A 20,209-nucleotide genomic window follows, 5' to 3' on the forward strand; every position below is an offset into this window, starting at 1 on the left:
CATGCTCGAGAAGGAGACGGCGGAGCGACTGCGAGTAGCACCTCTCATCCCAGCCGCTGTAGTGGACCAGGAAGACACCACGGGCGCCAAGGGTCGAGAGACTACTCCCGGCCACCGTAGGCGTCGGTCTGTGGGCGGTGAGTTCGGGTGGCTCATCGTTCCACCGTCTGCATAGACAACAGACCCGTGTCAGCGGCGCGCGTTGTTCCACGGGCTCCTCAGGGAGATGTCAGCAAACCCAGTGGGGCCCAGCAGGACCAAGGCCTGCCGGGGCCGCGGGATTGTTCGAAAGAGTTACCGCTACCCTGGTCCATAAAACGCCTACTAAAAAACATGGGACAGAAAGAGTCTGTCATTTGATGATTTACCATAAAAAAGGGCTTTCACTTCAATGAAAAATATATTTTTTTACGGTAATTCTTAGCGTTTATCCCGTCTTGTGACGGGGTCGGCTTTCTGTATCTTCCTTCTTCCACTTCGCTCTATCCTCCTGAATAAACATCTTTCTCTTCGAGTTCGCAGATTTTCATGTCATTCATTACGACACTCAACCACCACGGTTTTGGCCTGCCTTTGCGCCTTTGACCGGGTCTATTGAGATTGAGTATCACATTCACACTGCCGATGTCCTCAGGTGTCACTCCTTTTTACATGTCCGTACCATCGCAGCCGTTTCTCTTGCATTTTGTCGGCGACATCGCGTACGGATGGTAATGACATGTTTTTTGTTACGGCCCACGTCACAAAAAACGTTTACCACCTTATACTTTGCATATTTATTTAGTTTTTGCTTTAAGACTACCCAATCTTATTGTTATAATATCACATTAAAAAAATTACAAAAATTACCGTTTTACCGGTTTACCGGTAAAAATATTTTTATTACCGAATTTTTACCGGTAATTTTTGTTTTACCGAAATTGCATGCCCTAGTTGCAACACTTTAGTGAGCAGGTGTACGATGCATCAGATTTTGGGTCATGTATCACTTTTAAGAACTCATTATTTTTGTAAAAACATATTTGTCAGTAAAACCGACTTTTGTTTAATTAGGATACCTCAAGTTAGTTATACTCAAAAATATATAATAATAAAAGTCTTGGGCATAGCATCCTTAACCATCAAAATAATTACACTAGTAAGTACTAGGTATATAATAGAAAGAAGTTATTTGACGAAAACTGTAACATTCTTCCTTTAAAGGAATAGAGAAACCAGCGATATGGGAGCTCAGAAAGTGGCCATAAATCTAGGAATTGTTAAATTGTACATTTCGCCTTTAATAATTAATTCCATATGAAACTGCAGCTACACACAATGATATGTATTCTATTGCCCATAGCAATAGAATAGCCTTAAAACCCTTCAAATACACACGAAGACAGCTTATCATTGCATAAGGGACTACTAGGTTTTAGAAAGGAGTATCCACGACACTAAGTTCCTCATGTTATTTATTTGTACCTCTATATTGTTTGGGTCTATGATGACAATTGCACAAAACTATTTAGTAATATGGCTAGGTTGTTTGAAACTAATTTTGTGCTGTATTAGATGGCTTTGTTAGATTTTAATTATGCGAAGAGAAAATGAGGACTTTTGTAAGCATAGATATTGCATATTTTTTATATCGAAGGAATTGAAATAGATTCATTTATACAGCTCTTGATAGTTTAATTTAAAAATGTTTGAACATAATATCCGTCTACAACTTTTTAATATATGGTACAAGTAATTCGAGAAAATCATTATACAACGAGTGTGTTAAGTATAAATGTGGATGGGTTGAAGCAGAGATAGACCAAGGCAAAAATAGATCGATTGCCTTAAAGATGACACGAATGAGAAGGGAATGAAAGCGGAAAACATACAAAAATATCTTGGAAAAAGTGCAGGGAGATTGAGAGTAAGAAGTTTATTGTAACAAGTAACTTTGAAAACACAATTGCAACTGCTCCAAAGTAATTACAACTGACACGACCTTTAACCAGTTGCAGTAAGACCATTGTAGTTAAAATATGTGTCAAAGCCATTAAAATGACCATAAACCAGTAATTGATAGTTAAGTGTCACTTGAACCTTGGTTCAAACGGAAACGTCATCAAATAACTTAATGATGGTGGTTGTAATGAAATAGTTACATACTTCCTTCCTACTGCTAACTGCGATTACAATCATAGTTAGATTTGTGGAAAAGGTTCGTTTTTTGTTAGATTTTGGCAATTGTTAATGTAGCTTTGGAACCCTCCAATGTAGCTTTGGAATTGTTAATGTAGTTTTGGCCGTTTGGGGTTGAAACCCTCGGGCCGTGGGGTCCAAGTGCTCATCTCTTATATAAGGATATCGCTAAGCGACTTGCTGACACTTCAGGTGACCCAGGGGCTGGTTTTTATTTTAGCAAAAATTAAGCATTGCCATCCAATGCTGCCAGCCTCTTGGGTACACTCCCGGTGGGCAGCGATGAGGAGGAGTTTTTTGACGCAATTTTTTAAACATTTACATTATTTTACATTTATAGTAAGTGTACCTATATATTAGGTAATAAGTTAGTTGTATGTTGTATATATATTTATTATTAAGATATTGTAAAAAGTGCTTTGGAACTGAAAATATCACAAAATTCATCGATGTGTTGAGTGGTTGAGCGTGTTAAAAGGTAAGAATCTAACCAGGAGAGACATTTGGTGATTTAAATTTTATCCATCATTACATTAAAGTTGAAAACTATATTAACATAAATCAATTTGTCTCGAATTGGAATAGTGCAAAATTAAGCCATAATGAGAAAAAGAAGACAATTAAAAACCCCATTTAAGATAGCGTTACAAACACTGTAGATATAATAATTAATAACAAAACAAGTGAAAACACAGTAGTAACTAAACAGGAATCAATTTAGACGCAATCTAAAGCAACAGTTGTACGTGCAGAGTATAACATAGCAGTTGCTGAACATTGATCCGCCAGTGAATACTGATTAGTTACGAGATACTAATGATGGATAGACTGTAGAGTAATAAGAACTATGAGTGACGATGATAGACAGAAGAGCTTAAAGAAGAATGCTCTCAAATGGAAAGGATGCGTGTCTGTAAATGAGTGTCTATGAAGTTTTTGTCGGTTCTTCTACATTAGATCCACTTTTTGGAACCGTACACCTAGCTATTGACGTTTCATAAGAACCTGTAATAGGTCTATGTGAAATAATGAATTTGGCTTGTACTATAATAATTGAATGGGCAGATAAAGACGAATTGGTGTAACAAAAGCAACTATCAGAAGAATCAGCATGAATACTAGTAGATATCAGAAGGTACTTTACCTCTGTTCACAAAAGTAAAGAATCACCATATTTATCTATTTGTTGGAATGTACTTACTATAAGTTCGGCCATTCAGAGAATGCGTTCCTGACACGTCGCGATTGAACTGACGACGTAACTTTGCAATGGCGTTGCAGTTACGATAAAAATATTTTTGCTGGTTGTTTACCGTTTTAACAATTGAGGAGCATTAAAACAACATTATTATATCAATAATCAATGAATGTAGTTACGTCGTCAGTTCAATCGCGACGTGTCAGGAACGCATTCTCTGAATGGCCGAACTATACACTTCTGCGCAGATGTAGGTCAGAGCTCAAGATTCGTGCCGATAACTATAAAAGCAAGTAGGTTCCACATCATAAATCTTTTCAGTTAGGTACCTATTCAAATAGATTAGAAGTGTAGGTCAATCTCAAAATGGTGATCTCATTTTGATTTTGCAGTCATTGGTATTTTAACCGTATCAGATTTCAATAGGATTGGTTTTTATCACGTGTGCCAAATAAAGTACTACAATGTATTCGCTCTCAATTGGACTTCTAATGAAAAGAGTGCCAATATTGGTGACACGGTTAGTTGGCCCAAATTGATTGTTACTATTTGGTACAATGTTGGGACCAATATTTGGCTCAAATAGATTGTTAGTAGTAGTAAAATTTCGGAGTCCTATTGTATTGTCCTTAATGTTCTATACATTGATAAAATCTATTTCAGTCTTTGTATTTTCGTCTATTTTTGGACCGACTGTTGCCTTTGAAAAGTCTAATGTGAAATAGGTCTTAGAAATGTAGTGCCATAAGAAAACAACCCTGAATAAAGCTTGCATTATCTAAAATTATCTACAACACGTTGATCATTATCTATTTATATTTAAACACTAATAAATGTATAACGACCCAAGCATGCATGTTTTCCTATTAACTCAAGAATTACAATTTCATTAACTTGTCCCGACGTTTTAATCTAAATACGACCGTTATATGTTACAAGTACATAAAGCTGTGTACTTTACTCTTTAATAATTTATTATATTCTCCTTACACGCAATCTGTACCAATTATTTGTAACGGACGTCGGGACATTAAATTAAGGACAACCTTTATTTTACCGTCACGCTAATCCATTTTCAACCATATACCACTGACATAAGGGTCTCATGTCTTGCTTAAAGTAACCTGGTAGATTTTAATTAGATACCAGGATAGCCCAACTCAAAGTCAAGCCAATTTAAACCTTTTGCTGACGACATAAAGTCAATGGTGTCTGCAGATGGTAAGATTGTAGATAATAACGAGAGCCAATAAGATCATGCTTAGAAAGACATAAGGCGATAAGGTGGATGTGGATAAATATGTATTAATTATCTGCGGCAGGCTTTAATAATGTTCTAGGTTGTGACAATTGGGGCAGGGTCTAACCAGTAAGGATAATGTATGTTTGTATGTAAGTATGTGTGTGGAGTCAATTTGAAAAATGCTGTTTCTATTTTGATGTTGATTTTTATCTACATTTACGTAGCATCACTGCCATCGATATTTTTTATATTATCATGATCGGCATTACTGAAATTATACCAAAATTCTCAAAAAGTAGCAAACCATCATCATCATACATCCTCCAAATTATTTGAACTCGTTAACTATCGAAATACATACAAAATCGATGGACTAACATCCATAAACTATTTATCTACTCATTTGATTACTGGAGATATGATTTCGACAACAGTTCCATACAAGTCAAATTCCTATCTCTAATAAGAAAATCTTTAGATAAATAGGTTATTCAAACCCGATTGAAGACCACAATTTATCAGTATCGTAAAACTTTAGCGCACTTACTTCTATGGGTTCCATTAGGACAGCGTCACTGTTGCACCATGATAATGTTACTCGCATACCACACTATGGAATGTGGAGCAATCTCCTTTCAGCTAGGGACATAATAACACAAATAATACGATGTGATATCCTTTCTCTTTTAGATATATAGAAGACTTTATAGTTCCTACACTAAAAATAACATCATTGAATCATAGTAGGCTAAAAGTTTGTGCACCAAAAAAAGTATGTAAGACAGCCCCAAAACATTGTGAGACACAAGTGTAGACACTTAACCAGGTACCTACTGTGGACCTATCCGTTTTCTGTGCGATTTACAACAAATAAGTAAAATCGGCGGTTTGACGACTAGTCTAGTTTGTTTTTGCTGAGAAGAATTCTCGCAATAAACTCTTCGGCAACAAAATTGGAATACCTACTTAAAAATTACAAGTTAGCAAGTCAATAAAAAATTACATGGCAAAAATCAAATTTACTTTAAAAAATCAACTAACACAATATTGTCTTTACATACTAGTGTTCAGTTGGTATTCGTGTAAAACCAGGGCATATATGGTTAATACGGTAGTCACTGCTTTCAGGAACTTAGTTTCTTTGTGGTGTTAAATACAAGAAGTGTTCTTTTAGGAAGAATAAAACGAGATATCCTTCAGAAAACAAGTACAGATAATAAAAACTTTTTATTATAAACATATAACCGATATTTTATTTCAGTTTATAAATAAGTAAAGTACAACTAAATAAAACTCCGAGGCTTAACGATGGACATTTTTTGATAGCTTCAACAAGGTCGAATTTATTCATTCAATGGAAAATAACCTTGATCTTGTCAAATAACAATGTCCGTTGTACTTATTGTAAAAAATATACGAGTACGTTAGCCAAAAAAGTTACTGTAGGTATTCGATCATTCTTTTGTTTTTTACTAGCTACGACTAGTTAAGTTTCTTGTTAGAAGAGTTCTTGTTTCTCCTTGAAGAGTGAATTTGGGAAGATCCGTAATACAGAACCGAAACAGAATTTTGAAAATTAATTGAAGTTTGTAAATTCCGTTTTTTGTGCAGAAACTTTTAAATAACAAAGATAGCTTCCAAAATACATATATATACAAAAAAATCACTCTAAAATTTTAATAATTCCGTGGTTGATTACTGACGTACTAAAAGAACGTTTGAACTTATCTACATTTTATATTCAAAAGCCGTGTTTGGAAAAAGCGTTAGGTACTGCCAGATTAAAATACTAGGTGCTTCAAAAAAATATGCATTTACAAATACTCAATGCAGCAATTAATAATTACATAACATGCAAAGTGTATGGTATTCCCCGTGCACTGCAGTGGACATTTCAAAACGATCTCCAATTAAGTGTATCAAAGGCCATCGCTCGTGATAGGCGATAGAAATTATTCGCGTCACGTGAATTGTTGAATAGGTTAGGCTTTGAACATAGCAGTTTATTTTACGAGAACTTAAGTATTGTAATTGTTTTAAACAAATACCTATGTTATTTTTTTTTCTTTATAAGTCAATGTCTATAGTATTCCTGTATTTTCAACAATTTACACCAATTATATTGTATGAATCGTAAATATTAATTCATTGAATTAAACTCATTCTGATGACCGCATTTACTCAACAAATTGCTATAATTTGCAATAAAGTAAACAATCCTTATATAGGCTTAGTCATCTCACTACGGGTAATTGCAATCGACAAAAATAAAACTTAATGCCATAATTACCGCGACTTTTTGTCGGAATTTGTGACCGAGTCGTCCGTCCATATGCAGCCTTATGCATGTCAATACCATCATCATAGCCAATCTGTCATATCGACTCAAATTGATCGACAGATGGTAAAATATTACTAAAAACAACTTTATTTTCAACCTTATGTCTGTAGTACTAAGGTTCAAAATATATTCAAGTATTCAAGTCACTACTATTAGAATTAAGCGAATTTAAAGCTTATTTACATTCAGATAAAGTTGAAATTCACTTGTGATGTAAATAGTAGTAATCAGACCGGCACGTGGTCAGTAGAATGAAAAGAAAACACTAATTTGCGAATTCCTTTCCTTCGTTACACGTAATTAGAGAATATTTACCCACGATATTTCTTACTAATGAAGATTTGAATAAGAAATGCAGCATTGACATGGTTACACGAGCTTGAAAAAAAAGGAGTCAGCTAAAAAATAGTTATTTGTTATACAAGAGTGCTAAGTTGATTTTTAACCGCGGGCTCAATTTCGATGACCGAGCAAGCGAAGGATTGTTTCAATAATTAGAATCCTGAGCGAAAGCGAGGGAATCAAAGGAGCACAAGGTGAAAAATCTTTGCACTCGAGTGCAACACGTACTTAACTTTTCATCCCACCTCATCGAGGAAATTTCTAAATGCCAAAAAACAAAATGGCGCGCACATATGAGTGTCAAATTAAAAAGAAGTACTATTAAAGTTCATTTATTTGAAAACTTAGGTTAAAAATGAAACGAGGTTAAAAATATATGTAAAAACAATAATAAAAATTACTTAATTAATTGAATAATTATTTTAAGCAGTATTTTATTTGTATCATATATTATGTATTTGTTTGAAAAGTCTTATCAAGATTGTCACAAATGGAGTATTGCACACGATGTTCTAAATCAAATCACTTTGCCGCTCTAGAGGATAAAAGCGGCTTTTGCGCTCAGATATCAAAAGGTAAAACTACTCTTTCCGAGATGGTGGGTTGAAAAAAATATTTACCTACGATCAAAGTTATATTAGGTATAGGTTATTGAAGTGAATGTTACTTGAAAGCAGTGAAGGTATTACGTAAAACTATAGAAAATATTTCTATTCTTGGTGTCAAAGATATATGATATTCAGAGTATTGAAAGTTTTTAGTTAGTTTGAATATGTAGGCATTTACTTTCTTTAAATCTCTGAATTTTGATGAAGACCAAAGTTTTAGTCTTCCTCATTATACAGACAAACCTAAAAAAAATTGGTAGCTAGGTACCTAGTTCTTTCAAGTTTTACCTGAATTCTGTTACTTACTCTATTTTTTTTTATAAATATTAAAAATACTTGTTTATCGGAGTAAACAAGCTATATTGACAGTCTGTAGCTGCGTATCAGGAACCGGTACCGGGAAGGGTAAAAAACTCAACATTCTTAAAATACCACGGACCAAAACAGATGTCCTTCTTCTCTGTCACACAATAAAAAGGAGAGAGAGAAACATGTCACATTACAAAGAAAGTGGTTTCCTGATGAGTCAGCACCTATATCGGATCGGGATGACCTAGGGATATCACACCATACTTTGTTGCATCCCACAAGTGCAGGAGTAATTTGTTCGTATATTTTGATTATCGTACCATAAATAACAGCCGCACGGATTGATCGATGAATTAAGCAAAGCTTGGTGCAGTCAATAGTCGGTAATAGTAAGTGATTCATAAGCAACTTAAAGAAGATATTCAGAAGCCAGACAGGCTGACAATCAGTCATATCAGAGGGCTTCTCAGGTAACTGTATTAAGGAGTTCAGATAAGCATTCGCTCCATATAACAACACTGGTACTCAGCTGCATGCGACCAGACTGTGCCAACAAAAATATAAATATTTGGGGAAAAAAGCTCAGCAGACAATTCTGACTATCTTAGTCACCAATAGCCACTTTCGGTGCTGCACAATTACTTAACAAAAACTAAAAGATTCCCTAAAGATTCCCCAGCACCTATCTTCACCCTAGCTACTATTACCCAGCTGTTCGGGAAAGCCTACGTGCCGACAGACGCTACAAACAACCTGCGCATACGTCATTAGAAACCGGAGCCCAATGCCGCGCGTTACGTCACTACTCATAAAATTGCACTTACTCGGTGCAAGCCATAAGCGATAGCGGGTGAAAAATATTGGTCTTGTTTTGAATTATGTACTTGATAGTTTTTGTAGATTTTGTTAATGTATATTATAGTTCGGCCATTCAGAGAATGCGTTCCTGACACGTCGCGATTGAACTGACGACGTAACTTTGCAATGGCGTTGCAGTTACGATAAAAATATTTTTGCTGGTTGTTTACCGTTTTAACAATTGAGGAGCATTAAAACAACATTATTATATCAATAATCAATGAATGTTATAATTTTGTGCCAAACTGAGTGTCAAATAACTTGGTAAACAATATTTTTCTAAATCTATACTGCGCTATTACAAGGTTATGTCAGCGGTTTATATTTTGTAGTGCTGTGCTAAAAATAACAGGCAAGTATCGTAATCTGTTCTTATACAGTTATAATATAAAATAATACGTTTTGATTTTCTTTTTAAGAATTGGAAAATAATGGACTATAAGACTTAATTATAACGTTTATGAAATATAAAAATAAAACTATGACCAAACCGCATTTTTATACTTAGATTAAAAATGGTAACCCCAAATGGCGTTATGGGCCGCCATTTTGTGACGCTAAAACAGTCGTCCGTTGTCGTTTCGTGCGCATAGACCACGTTTTTCAAGTGTTTTCGATCTGTTTTTATTTGATTACCCGGCTTTTGTTAGACCGAGATATCAGGATTGATTCTGTTATTGATAACAATATAATTATACATGTAGGCGAAGATGATGATGAAGACACCACCTCCTCAAGCAAATCGGAGTCTGATTAATATTCTGTTCGCACATTCAATTCAATGTACTTGTAACAAAGAATAAATAAAACAATTTTATTATATGAATATTACCTTTTTTTGGTTTTCACTTAAATAACTAAAATATAAAACAAATGATTCCGCCAATTTAAAACGAAAATAATCTTAAAATAATGCGGCGGTTCATTTTGAAGGAACGGTAACGAACTCAGTGTTATGTTGTGCCCATCACTAGTCGTGACTAACTGATAGGTGTCAGGAACGCATTCTCTGAACGGCCGAAGTATAAAATGAATAGTGACGAAGTAAGAATAATGGACAAGTGTATTATTTTTACTGCTTATAAGATTAGGAAATCATTATTTTTGAATTCAAATTAAACTAATTTGCTGCTTGAATTCAGCAAAAACTACATCCATAGGTGTATGGATTATATGATGGTGATTTTCAGATAATGTGCTAAATATTACAAATTATTTGTGTTACAGTAGGATGCTCATGTTAACTCAAAAAGTGCCTTTAATCTTTTATGCAACATCATCAGAACTTTTGGCGTTGTCATTGTAAATAATCTCATTACTTCATTAACACCATCAAATTCAAAATTACACTAATCACTACATAATCCAAAAAATATGCTTTATCACGATAAACTCTTGAAGAGGTATTAACACCAAATTAAATTGACATTCAAGTTAAAAAAAAAAAACATTATGCCTAACTCATGTGAATTGGCCGTAGAGTACTAAACCAACTGGAAATGCATTCAACTATGTATTTGAAGGAGTCAAGATCACCGTTCTATTCTTTATTTAGGTGCATAGTTAATGTAAATATCTGACGTTGACGATGTATTCGAAAATGCACGAGGGAGCTATTACTACTTGTTGCATTGCTTCTTAAGCCACCCTCAAAATGGTTTACTTTCTCGCATATCGACTTGTGTTTATAGCGAATCCAGTTGGTTACATGCTCTAAGAAATCGGCAATCAAAAGAGTAGGTAAATTAACACGAAGGTGTGAAAGACATTTGCATGGTCGAGAGTAATTTGCTACTGTATCGAATCACATCAATGTTAAACACGGTCTGACATTGAATGTTATGTTAGTATCTATTATTACATTAGTTTGTTTTAGATGTTATATGTTAAATACGATGAATGCCATAATATTTTTAACTGCAGAATAACTGGAGAAAACCTGGGCAAAATTGATTGTTAAAAAAAGCACTCTTTGCCTGGTTACATATTACGAGTAGTTCAGTTTAACGAGACTTTTTCATAATCCTAAAAATGACTTACTTTAATTCAACATTGAGTCATCACAAAACTGGACAAGAACAATGAACATAAACTACCGTTATTTCCAAGAAACAGTTTTCGTCACGTGACCTATAAATAATGATGCCTATTAACATCTCGGTCGATACGTCGTATCATAACGGTCGGTAAGGTCAGACGGAGCACATTGCCACACGCCGGAGACAATAATGTGCACTAAATTATACAAGAATTATGCAGTACGCAGTAAATTGTGCAGGAACAAATAGCAATTGGTATACTCGTATTGTATGGACTAGCAGGATAACGTTTTATTAGTTGTATGATATTCAATTGTATTTTATTCGGATGACTTTAGACTTAGGGCATTGGAATGGTCTAGAAGTGTCATATCAGGGCATCAGAATTAAATGAGGCAAGTGATAGTTGAAGAGACTAGCTGCATAAATTAAAATTATGTTAAAATAGTGCCAGTACTTCTTAGTATTTAAAACTACTAATACAATTATTTCTTTCACGCCTTTAAAATCGTAATGTTCTGTAAATTAAATTATAACAAATACCGTAACTCCAATTTTTTCAATATTTTCGTCACTTACAAACCCGCTACCGCTTATGACCCAAACCCCACCACTCTTCGTCAATGAATCACTGTACCCGGCGGTAGTACTAGTACGCTCACCGCCGCAGTTTCACTACCGCTTCGGGCCAACGCACCCGCCTGTGACGAAACAGACAAAATACACTCGGTTGTGACCAATAGGGCACACTTTGTGAAAACAAGTGACGAGTTTTGTGACCAGTGACGAAAAGTAACAAGTGTTTTAGTGACGAAAAAGGTTATTTTTTGTGTGTGGATTTATAGAAAGTTTGTGAGGAAGTTACGAAGGTAGGTTTAAGTTGCATTTCTATGGTTGTTACGTGCAATTATGCAATTGGTTCGGATTAAGTAAATAGAACGGATTAAGCGTTTTTTGAGTAAACAAATGCTTAAGCAGGTAGTGATTTTTTGTTTTTGTTTGAGTAACGTCCGGCTACTTCCAAATTTTATATTAGCGTGTATGATTCATTAATTTATCCTTTTACTAAAATGTACAATTTTATGAAATAATTTACGTTTCCCTTGTTATTTTTACTTTGTTTATTTAGAAAGTACAAGGTAGTTTCTTATAAAAGTTATAACAGCCTAAAAAAACTTAAAATAGACAAGATTATTTATGTGTAATGATCCTTCAAATACCTGAACCCATTATTTACTATTATTTACAAAACACGATATTTGTTTACTATGTAATTGGAAAACAAACTGTTCATGTGTTACTAATTAACAGGTTGTTTTGTCAACATCGTGAGTCCAACTAATTAGGTGTTTTTTCCACAACACATGAATAATATTAATACCTACAAAGTCAATAGAAGTAACAAAAAATACATATTTCTTTCATACTTAGTATCCAGTTAAAAATCTGCTTGAGATAGGCTGCGCTTTCTGGGATATATTTAATTGATGTGTCACAGGGATATGATAAAAACGGGGATTTGATCAAATCCCTTAGGGAATCGACAGATATACCTACTTACTTTGTTATACCTACGCTAAGTATGATTTGGCGTTGACGTTATATTCTCTGGAACTCCTGGGCATTAAAATACATGGATAATAAGATTATTTAGGCTAATGTACAGTTAGTTGTAAAATTTAGAGAATCCTGATGTAATAAATAAGATTGTATACCTACTGTATCAACAGTACGAACCTAATAACACGTACCTATGTAATCTATACTAATATTATAAAGCTGAAGAGTTTGTTTGTTTGTTTGTTTGAACGCGCTAATCTCAAGAACTACTGGACCGATTTGAAAAATTCTTTCAGTGTTAGATAGCCCATTTATCGAGGAAGGCTATAGACTACTTTTTATCCCGGTACGGGAAGTAGTTCCCACGGGATGCAGGTGAAACCGCTGGCAGAAGCTAGTATCAGATATAACCACTTATGCTGTCTCCATTGTAATGCACCCTTCAAAATTGACACACTTATTGACTGGATATCGATAAAATTGTCGTTTTGATATTCCACTAAATGCAAAACATTCTAATCGACGTCATTTGAAGGATATTTTATTACTTTCTTACGAAACATCACATAATAGGTATGCTGTACAGTTTAACACCTCTTTCATATAAGACATATAACTTAATTCATCATATTTTACATATACCTACTTATCGAAATATGCCTTAATTACTGGTAATCAGGTTAGAATGGATGTCGACCCCAATATAGTCGGGCAAAAAGCTATGCAGCTGTGGACCACAGAGAAAAATAGTATAAAAAACAAAACAGTATAATAATGGCGTATTTTTAGTACATTGCATCTTAAAGTTTGTACACTATGAATGCCAATCCATTCACGTGTCTTTTGTCCAATATTTCTCAGAAACCGCTGAACCATTTAAGATGTGACTAAACAAGTTATTACGGTTCTCTATTGTTGTATTGTTTGAGGTTAAGATGACATTGACTTTTTAGTTTCTTGAGAAGTATTATTGCATGAAGCATTGAAAATTATGATTAATATCTTTTAAACAATGAGATTATTAATATCATATTTCATTAAGTTATTAAATAAATAAATCCAAGTAATTCAACGATGAATTCATGTTTTCATATAGTATAGAATTTTATACAGTAACATACTTAGTTATCGTAATCATTCAGGTCATTTTCCTGTAGTTTTATTGCTAGGCATCCCCGAACACTAACTCGATGGGACTGGAAACAGCAAATACACACATAAATGTTATTTACCATTTCACATGTGGGAATTTCATATTGTATTTGCAAAAACTCGTAATCCTTTCTGAGAAAAAACTATTATACGCAAAATTTTAATTTTAGAATATAGGTAGGTACTCTTACGCATACTCGGCGCACCCTTTGAATCTAGAAACATATTCTAGTCATTAAAACCTTTTACAATTTACATAAAGTTCTAAAAAAATGAGATTTTCATAGGTGCCTGCTTTCTTTTTTACAAAATTTATAGGTCATCATCCTCCGAGCCTTTTTCCCAACCACGTTGGGATCAGCTTTCAGTCTAACCGTATTTAGCTGAGTACCAGTGCTTTACAAGAAGCTACTGCCTATCTGATCTCCTCAACCCAGTTACCCGGGCAACCCGATACCCCTTGGTTAGACTGGTGCCGCCCGACTGCCAAGGATGTTCAATGAGAGCCGGGACCTACAGTTTAACGTGCCATCCGAAACACAGTTCATGGTGTCTAAGATATACTTAGAAAGTACACACATACTTAGAAAAGTTGCATTGGAACTTGCCTGACCTGGGATCGAACCCGCGCCCTCATACTTGAGAGGTTGGTCCTTTACCCGCTAGGCCACCACGACGCAAAATAGGTATGTTATTTATTTTTAATTATGTTGTCTTTCTTTATTTTCATAAGATTTCATTTGACTTATCAGCATTTGAAAGGTTTTCTATAATTTCTACAAAGCTAGTACAATAGCAAAATGCTATCAACACTACTATTAGCGAATAGTTTAGTCAGTCTGTCACACAATGATCGGAAACTATGTAACACATCCGCGTGACCATGGCTATTGTGTGTTGGTAATGTCAAGGTGTTTCGCTATTATTGTCATAGCTGTCTATCATTATAGCAGATTAAACGGCAGGAGGTATGATACCACATATTTTAAGTATGACAACAACAAGCGAAAATATAGCTTAAGGGCCAATATGTCAGCACCTTGGTCAAAAGATAGTCAAGCGCTTGTGAGTTTGATCCCCATGAACATAAATGTACTCCAAATTATGTATACACACATAGCTGGAAGGTACAGGACGAACCTGTCGTTACAGAATCTTATTAGGTAGAAGAATTATTCTTCAACTTGGTCTTGTCAATTTAGATCAAGGGGCCGAAAGGACATTTTAATTTTTTTAACATAAACACTTCAAATACTTGCTCAAGCAATAAACAGTCAGTTATGAAGACCAAAGCTTCTATTTTATTGCATGCGTTTTAAAGCCAAATCAATCAAAAACTCTTTTGACCTAATAAAACTGTTAGTAAACAAAACATACTTGTTATTTAATTACAAATTACGTAAGAAAACACAACAGCCATTATCATAATTATTTTTTTCTACCAGATTCCTTTACGATGACTACCTATTTAACTGTATGTAGAAACATGAAATGATGCCGCACCGGCCGGCGTTAAACGCAATTATATAAATGTTAATTACGTTCAGACCACCGCCAAGTTACTCATACATACATTAGTACTTATTGTAATTAAAACATGCATGTGTGTAATAAATTAATGACGGTACTTATAGACATGAAATATGTTGGTGGATTGAAGGATAAGAAGCTTCGGAAGTACGAGGTGTTTCAAAAACAGAAAATGCCTTATGTGATGTTACTATAGCTTTCGCCAGACGTTTCAGCTACATTCCGCTATGGACAAAAAGTAGACTTTAGTTTTCTTCGATAAATTCGCCATCTATCTCTAAATATTTTTTCAAAGCGGTTCAGTAATTCTTGGGGTTACAGCGTATAAAACTAATAAATATTATATTCAATACCTACAATCTGTTTAGGCGATCAATTGGAACTTTTTGCTACTCATAGCCAAGCTTTGATGATGATCTAATAGTCATAGGATAACGACAATCAGCTCAGCTAAACTTGGCTTCGGAACAGGTCATTTTATGTTTGGGTTTATCCATCACATAATTATATTCAGTGTCATATTTCAAGATTACAAAAAGTCTATAAGTAGTCATTATGATTAATTTCGTAGTGTAAAAAGCTTAGAATTTTTTTGGTGTCTAAATATGCTTAATTCGGTATTCCAATGAACCAGTAATAAGAAGAAAGATACATTATAATATTTGTATCTATTTTTGCCCAACGGGATTCCCCCAGCGCTAGGGAACATAGAATTTTGGTACCTCCGAGAATTTTGGGACGTGATCAAAATGTCCCACTTTGTTGGGGCTCTGTGGGCGTTTTTTATGGAATATTCTGAGAATGATGTTGGGTAATACCATAGCAACGGTTGAATACTATGACTAATTTAAGATGGGAACTTCTCAGTACTAGGTACTAGCTGGCTAGCTATATTTACTTTTAACATTTTAGACATGATGTTTTTTTCTTGCTTTTTCGGTCTCAACAGGCTAAATATAGATACCTACATATCAAAACCATATTACTTTACAGTCATAATTTTTTCCTAAAATGCTGAAACTAATCTCGCCATATCTTTTCAAGACCATCTGATTCATAACAAAAATAATCAAAATATATAATGCGGATACTTAACACCTGTATCAGTGATACATATCATCACACAGTATCGATACCGGATGCAATGATAAAACATAATCGCACTATCTCTCGATTAATCGCAACCAGATGACGAATCGATACATCATTATGTGATCGAGAGAGACATATTTCATAACTTTCCTATTATATTTCTATCTGACTTATGATGGTTTAGTGTCTTATTTCTCTTCATCTTGGTAAAATCTTCATATTTTGTAATACCTCTGTACATACGTTGACAACCTCGATGGCGCAATGGTCACCATGCCGGACTGCCGAACCTGAGGTCCCGGGTTCGATTCCCGGCTCGGTCGACATTTGTGTGATGAGCATGCTTGTTAGCCGTGGTCTGGGTGTTACAATATGTATTTATAAAAATGTATATATTATGTAGCTATATGTAGTTTATCAGTTGTGTTAGCATCCATAACACAAGTTAATTAATAACTTACCATGGGGCTAACCGACCGTGTGTGAAAAGGTGTCCCGACATTATTTATTTATATAATAGCAACAGTCCCGGCTGTCATTTGAATATCCTTAGCAGTCGTTACGTGTAGTCAGAAACCAGAATTTATACCATAAAGACCTGGTTGTCAGACCAGTCGTTATGGGGTTCCTCAGGTAACTGGGTTGAGGAGTTCAGATTGGCAGTCGCTCCATTGAAGAACGCTAGTACTCAGCTACATCTGGTGAGACTGGAAGCCAACCTCAACATAGTTGGGAAAAACCTTACCAGACGTAACTTCTTTAGCCCTTTATGTTCAAAAATCGTAATATTTCTTTGGGATTTCCTCCCCACTTCCGTGGATGTTGATGACGTATGTGGTACTGGTATAAGGAACCAGTGCGTCTGTATGTCTGTGAGTAATCTCTGTTCAAGGTCGGTCGCTGACATTTGCCCGAGAGGAAGTGGCGTGAAAGGCTGGTTGCATGCTTCAGACTTATTTGTGAAGAAAAATTGCAAAGTACCTACCTTTTTATTTTTATTTTATTTATTATTATGTCGTTTATTACATTCCTGAAAAAAATATCCAAATAAAAATGTTTGCCCAAAAAAAAACATAAAACGCCGAAAAAAACGATACTTTATCGTTGATAATTTTTCCGTTTAAAAAAAAACATCTTCACCGTAAGTCGTTCATCTACAACCAGCCTAAACCACAATGACGCATACAATTTCTCGAACTGCCCGTCGATACTCGTAACGACAATCGCACAACAGTTAATGATAGTCCGCGACTTTTTGTGACGTGATTACAACGTGCATTATTTCGAAGTACGAGTAAAAACATAAGTGGATGAAATGTATGTAATTTTAATTTGATTGCAGCTGATTGATGAAATGAGCCAATTTACTGCGAATTTATTTTTGTTGTATTTCTGTAGCATTTTTTTGGGAGTTATTATGGGCTGTTGAATTGATATTAATGTGCCTATATGATATTAATGTACCTATATGATTTTATGCTTCTCACGGTTTTGATATAATTTAATAATACGAGGTATTTATCTGACATTTTCAGAAAAGATTTCAGTCGAGTAAAATACACATTTTGTGTCTGAAATCTCTATTGCTGTAGATGACTTTTAACAGCTGAATCGATTAAGATTAAGCATATCTAAAAATAGATGAAACCAGCTTACAATTGAAGAAAATCGCATTAAAATCGGTTTATCCTTTTGAGAGCTACACAGAAATAGACACACATAGCGCTCAGACTTGTAATACATTATTTTTGAGTCCAGGGATAAAGACACAATTTTTTAAATTGAGATAACTTAGTAACACAATCTATTGCTCCAATGCTCATCCAACATTCTACTTACCATACTAAAGACTTAACTTACTCTAGCCTACAACCCAGTTAACTGTTATCATGTTTACTAAGAAACAAACCTATTTCTATAAATAGCGGCTCGGGAAAGTAGTCAGTTAGCTATATAACTGGTACATTTTGTTCCGTTGTGCTCGCTTTCCCCGGTAAGCTACAACTTGCAGATTGATCATGATTCATGATTACATAGAAGTCAAGATATTTGAATAATGTTACTAAAAATACTAAGGAAGGCCAACTGTATTGGAGTGCAGAAATATTGGAGATAAAATGCAGATCAGCGTTAATAATTTAAATGGCTATGTTAATTATTCGTTTTGGAAAAAAGTGAAGAAATAAAATTACAGAATTGATTAAGATTATTATGGTGCATTCCTTATTTTAGTATGCGGAGAGAAAAGTTTACTGACGCTTTGTTGGACTTATACATTTTAAGAGAAAAACAACAGATAAACCACTGACAAAGGTGCTAAAAAACTAGATATGAGGTCGGTAGGTCTTGATGTGGCCACGGTTGAATCTTATAAAAATAATAAGGATTAATGAATCATCCATAAAAACTGCTGCTTATACTTCATACCTAAGTGACAATTCTTGGCAACATTTCCGAAGGACTAAGCCTCGGTCACTGACTTTAAATAAGTCTGAATCATCTTAATAACATGTTTGTTTGTCTTTCCCTTCAAACGGTTTACCTGCAGTGTCACGTTATTATTGCAGATTTGTATGACGTTCAACATTGGATGATGACGTACAATTCTGTGAGGAAAAGTCGTGAGGTATTTGAATCACGCATGTTGCGGAAGGAAAACTGGACTGTATGCTTAGTCGTTATTATACTTAATACTCTTTCTTATCAAATGGGAACTTAGGAAAGGGTCCATACAGCTGTGTGTGAAGTGGGCATGTTTAACTACCCTAGACACAAGTATGTTCCGTCTGGACCCCTTTGTGTTATATAGCCGTAGCGTTTTTTAAAAAATCCCGTAGTCTTAATAGAAAGTTTGGCTTTAAAGTTCATTAAGCTTCTTTATTTCATGAGATAGAAGAATCTTATTTTTCGTGGTATTTGTGAGTCACTACAGGAAAGGTTTCCGAGAAATTATTAATATAATTCGCTCCGTTTTTAGTATCAAAACAAAGGATCTAAAAATGGTTTCGCTAAGGTCACTGACCATATCGTCTCACAGTTTATTTGTTTAAACTTGATGAAGTATGTTTATGGAACCGGAACTGTTATTCTAATAATTTTGGGATTTCCGTTTTTACTTTAAATGGATATTTTATATCTACGCTGCCAATTACGTATCATCATCAAATTAGCCATTTTTCAACTCTGTTGGATCTTACAAGAAGTTTCAGTATTATGAAAATAAATAACCCAATACATAAGTTAATGTCAACTAAACTGACATAATTTATGTATTACTTATGAGTTAATTCATGCTGCCTTTCTTCAAAAAGTCTGGAGAGTATGTTCAATGATCATCATCAGCCTATAGCAGTCCACTGCTGGACATAGGCCTCTCCAAGTGCACGCCACTGAGATCGATTTTCGGCTTCTCGCATATGCAGTTCTTCTCGCAGTATATTCGCAGTATATAATATCACATAAAATTACGTTATCTATTTGAATCCTAGCTAGGTTGTAAGAGATAGATACACTGAGCTGTATCCTTGCCTATTGTATTAAAACGATATCTTATTTACTTGACGCTATATCGGGTGTGTCGTTCATAATCACATTAAATTAAGTGAGTTAATATACTGATTAATATATGTCGATTAACACAAAGAAAAAAGAAAAATACGTAAAAATAAAAAAATGAAATTTTCAAACAAAGTAAATAGAATAAAAATGTGAGAAAATTGGAACACCATATAAAAGTCAGTCATTACAAACAACTGAAAT

At 34.6% G+C, this 20,209-nt stretch overlaps 1 protein-coding gene across 2 annotated transcripts in view; it reads left to right on the forward strand.

Annotated features, from left to right (window-relative positions):
• The window catches only part of LOC124642298, a 37,233-nt gene that overhangs the window by 1,697 nt on the left and 15,327 nt on the right, over nt 1-20,209 (forward strand). Inside the window, exon 1 of one of the 2 annotated variants that reach the window (XM_047180661.1) lies at nt 11,795-11,985. The exons of the other annotated variant lie outside the window; for it this stretch is intronic. The gene's annotated coding sequence lies outside the window, so the exon portion shown is untranslated. Of the gene's footprint in view, nt 1-11,794; nt 11,986-20,209 lie in introns of those variants that run through there. 2 annotated transcript variants of the gene reach the window in all.

Source organism: Helicoverpa zea, chromosome 24, assembly GCF_022581195.2.
Source record: "Helicoverpa zea isolate HzStark_Cry1AcR chromosome 24, ilHelZeax1.1, whole genome shotgun sequence".
Classification (NCBI taxonomy): Eukaryota; Metazoa; Arthropoda; class Insecta; order Lepidoptera; family Noctuidae; genus Helicoverpa; species Helicoverpa zea.